Source organism: Aplysia californica, unplaced genomic scaffold, assembly GCF_000002075.1.
Source record: "Aplysia californica isolate F4 #8 unplaced genomic scaffold, AplCal3.0 scaffold00288, whole genome shotgun sequence".
Lineage (NCBI taxonomy): Eukaryota > Metazoa > Mollusca > Gastropoda > Aplysiida > Aplysiidae > Aplysia > Aplysia californica.
In genome coordinates this window covers 434,648-439,412 of record NW_004797558.1, presented here as the reverse complement: position 1 = coordinate 439,412, position 4,765 = coordinate 434,648, and the positions used below count along the sequence as shown (strand labels likewise).

Below are 4,765 nucleotides of genomic sequence, written 5' to 3'. Positions count from 1 at the left end.
TCCGTGGATCAAAGCGCCGAGACAGACAAGCGTGCTGGGCCAAACTCAGTACGTTACACTGGCCATAACGCCAAGACGCCACTGATTTTTCGCAAACACCTTTCAGTCAGAGTCTCAGTCCACGGAGCCACAGAAAGGTAGGGGGGCAACGCGGAGGGGTGAAATAATTCTCGTGTCGAGGTTGTGGGAAAGATGCAAATAGAGGAAATCCTGAGGACCTCAGCAGCGGCATCCCCCGCGGCCTAAGCCTGAGAGTGAACCTGATGGCTGACGGGAGACGTCGCTAAACGCGGAGCCTCATAAACTTGAAGTCGTTACAGGATTGGCTAGATTGGCGCCGAGGTTTTTCTCGGAGTTTTTCCAAACCGGTTCGCTGACGGCGTCCTACGGGTTTGTGTCACGTATACAAAGTTTTGAACTCACGACGTACATGAGTTGCTTTTAGTCGAGGGGCGTGATCGGGACACGGACGACGGCGGACGGCTGACTGACTGACCAAACAGAAATTTCGTAATTTCGGGAGGAAAGCTGGATAACACTTGGTTAACGCAAAGGTGCTTAGACTGTTTCTCCAAAGATGGGACTTAATTGCGATTAGACTCTCAATCAAAGTGAAACGATACATATTGGCGTAGCTTCTGTCCGCTGGCGTATTTTAATATTCGCTTTCGTGACTATATTTTATAGAAAAGAAATAAGGATTTTAACTACTGTAGCTCTTTCTGGAGTAACCACAAAGTGTTAAGAACAGGTGTTAAAAAAAGAATAGGGAATCGAAATGTATGCACACACTGCTCAAGACATCGTATGAAAAATGCTTAACTCCATAAAGAACTTTGGATATATTATTATTAAATTTATAGCAATAACCTCGTTGCTATTCTCAGAAAGTGTGTAAGTATATAGAATATTATGTTATAACCATGGAGTGACAGATATAACTATATTTCATAATTGAGTATACCGCAAAGTTTGATGACAATTAATTTTAAGACTTGATTTACATTTTCTACTTAACACTCCAGTCCTGAAATTCAGTTTATTCGACAACTTTGAGTTTGTAACTATTGAACCTTTGGAAAGGCATTTTACACGAATTTCCCATTTGGCCCGGTCCTTTCGCAGCTGGACGTTAACTCAGAGGTCCAGCTTCTTAAATAGCATAATAGTGTTGATAGCGGCGTAAAATCGATACCATTTCACTATTTTTAAACGATTGCAAATGTTTTTTGCGCATTGGTTAATATATGAAAAACTGGCTGATTTTAACCTTCTGTCGCGGTTATGCAACCTTTGCTGAGTGGGATACACATTAAAAGACAATCATTCGTAGAAATAAAATAAGACCCAGTGCTAAATGCGAAGAGTCTTTTACAATTCACTACAAACACCTCTGTTATAAAATTAGAGACCCAGCTTCGAGCCACAGTACTCAAAGAGTTAACCGTGTGAACGTGTGGTTAGCTAGGAAAAGAAAAATATGTTCCCGTGAACTCAATGATTTCGTAAAGATATTGATGGAAGTGCTGAATGTAATCTTTTTAGATGCTAGCAATATAGATAGGCAGCAGAGGGGGCTGCAATCAAGGAATTTCTGGGAAACTGGGACACGCATAGGAGGAATCGTGACACTTAAGTCATTGAGGATGAGCATATTGGTCATTCGGTAACGCCTAAGGACACTAAAGAAATATAATATTATGTATAGCTTCGTTAGTCATAGAGGGTTTTTATTTAAAATTCTCTTTTCTTCCTTGAAATTTGTAAACATAGGCAACAACATGAATACTACAGAATATTTCATAAGTTTGTGTTTCTGATTTGTGTACGATAATCCGAAATGAGCTGCATGCAAAATTACCTTTGGTCTGTTGATGATCAGATAATAATGTATCTGCTACGTCTTCAAAGAGTTAGAAACAATCATTTCATTACATCGATCCATAATGGCATGCTGATTAAGTTTTGCCTACTAGATTTTAGACAATGAAAATGTTGAATGTCTCAGTAACTGAGCTTTATAACTTCTCTAAAAATATATCTCAAAATTAATCTTTTAGTCTAGATAGAATTGGTGTCTTGGGCGTTTTTTAAACTTAGTGGTGAATGAAAGTTACCAAAATCGGTTCAAATTGGTGAGGTATTCGTTCAATATAAATCATCTTCTTTATCGCCAGGTCGTATTTGATTTAAAAGGCAATACAATGTTGGTACTTTCTGCTTTTCTTTGTCGACATAAGCGTTAAGTGTATCAGGTGAACTAGAGGTGTTGTATATTTTTGCTCCGTGGTAGGGTCCTCTAATGTTTCATTTTAATAATTGGATTTGATGTTGCTCACAACTGGATAAATATTCTTGACCCTTACAAGTCACAGGTCTATTCCCTTTTCTGCTGCAGAAAACGTTTTTTTGAAATATGCAAACGTTGGCTTTTTTATCATTAAAAAGACACATTTCGAGCCATAAGTATGTATTAATAACAATATGTTCAGAATAGAGTAAAGATTTGATATAATATTGTTAGTATGAGGACACAATTGTTGTAGTACAGGCAAGCAAAGTGTCTGTGACAAATAAGGAAAACAAGAAAAAGCAATAGTTCAGCGTCTTGTTAGTGGACGTGCCGACTTATAAGAATCAATTCTTAACCAAAATTATAATAAAAAAAAAAAAATGTAGTCTTGTGTGACGCTTCTTCTATCTGGCAGCTAGCGACAAGGTCCTTTGAATTCAACCAGAAATTAACTTTTCATGGGACACTTTCATCATCAGGGCAATTGTTGTACATTTGATTTATTTGAAGGAACCTTTAAAATTTTTAACTTACTTTTTAAAATTTAGCTTTAGAGCAATGTACTTGCGATTCTTGTCTTGTGCATCTTTCTGGCAAGTGTTTTGCAGCATTTGAGGTATCCAGCATTCTTATTTTAGGAATCGGCTACACTCCGAAAAGAAATCTTCCCAATCAATGCTCACGTGGAGTAGATACCAAGCTTGACTACTCATTTGATACACGTGAGGCATCGTGGTAAAATCAGGCGCTCGTCAAAATGAATGATATCAAAGAAATCCGCATTTTGGGGGTAGATGGACAATTGAAAAAGAATTTTATGGCTCATCGCCTTTTATGTCCATTTAAAACACATTTTTGTGTGGATTTTACTGATAAACATTGATTTCAGGCACAGAAAATGTACATGTTCAGTTTCCAAAGACTCTCAGGCAATGGACGTTACCAAACTTTGGCTGCCATTTTCTCGCTAATTTTACCTTTGAAACCTGGCAACCCTGACCTCCTTCACTCTTAAATAGTTTGACTTGTATTCAACATAGATGGATAATTTTTCACCAAAAGGAAGGCAAATGGACAGGCTTTAAGATGATGCCAATAACCCCCTATGCGCAAAAATTGACAGGCGCCGGATCCCATCACGTCGTGACACATATATTGATCACATGAGCCCAAAGGACTTACAAATTGACGTCTGTCTCGGATACAATAAAGAGAAGAACCTCAAAACATTTAACTATTTCTCTAAGCGTTGTATGTCAGAAAAATAGACACTTTTATGTATTTCAAAATGTATTAACGTTGCCTGAAAAAAAATGATAAATGGATAATCCATATGATTGGGTAGAAAGACACCTTTTACATAAAAAAAAAGATAGGGTGTTAAGGTAAATTCTTTGGTCTCATTCTGGACTACAAAATAGATGATCATTGTTCGGATCCCTTAGCAAGCGGTTTTGTTTTTTGTTATTTATCTGTAGGTTTCGTGGCTAACCGCCTGGATGACAGGACCCTATTCCAGAAATACGTTAATTAATCGGTAGTTCCAAGTCATAAATAGACTAGCAATTATGATACAGGATTCAAACCCAAACCATAAAAAACAAATATTTAGGAACCATAGTCACAAACTCGATTTCAGTTTCTCTTGATTTTTTTCTCCAATATGCAGTATTTCCAAACAGGAAAAAATGTAAAGTATACTTTTTGCCTATGAAACATAGTAAACACAGAAAAAAGAAAGACAATCTTAAAAACAACAGAAAATAAAAGACATCTCCACCCCCCCTTCCAAAAAAATCATCTCACTTTCTCTTTTCATCGACCCTGAGAAAATGAAGTTTCCCACACTTCAGGATACTTCTCCGATTTATTGTTGTCATTCTCTTTTCCCTTTCTTCATCAGGTCGAAATCGTAAAAGAAGCGGAGCGTGTGGCCGAATCCAGAGTGCAGTAATCACAGAGCTGGTGGTAGCGAGTGCTATTTCTCTACACAGGCTGTGACTCGCTGACTCATTCTTTGTATCATAACTTATCAGATTCGTGAACAAGTAAAAAGCCATTCCCCTATTGTATGTTTTAGCTCAACCCCCCCCCCCCCCCCAAAAAAAAAAAAGTAATCTTGAAAACGGAATCTACTTTTTTCTCGGAGAAACATTAAAAATAGATTCTAACAAAAAAAGAATAAACACAAAAATACAGAAAAAGCCCAAAAGTAAGAGTACTGCTTTGAGTGGTAACTCACGAGAAGTGTGAAGAGGTTTATTTTGCTGACAGCGGAAGGATACTCATACACAATGGAAAGGACTTGGACATTGCTTTGTGCACTTTTTCTGCTGTCACTTGTGATCACAACCGGGAACGCAGATGATGATGCAGGTTTCTCGATGTTTGGCTGGCCTTACGGTGAGTACATCATGAAACCCATCTTTCTCTACTGTCATGGAAAACGTTGATATTAACGTGCAATTGGAA

General features: G+C 37.8%; 1 long non-coding RNA gene across 1 annotated transcript; it reads left to right on the top strand.

Annotated features, from left to right (window-relative positions):
* Window positions 1-168: 168 nt before the first annotated feature.
* Window positions 169-4,406, top strand: LOC106012197. The gene is made up of 2 exons (XR_001184963.2): window positions 169-554; window positions 4,197-4,406. It is a non-coding gene; the product is annotated as an uncharacterized LOC106012197 (long non-coding RNA).
* Window positions 4,407-4,765: the final 359 nt, after the last annotated feature.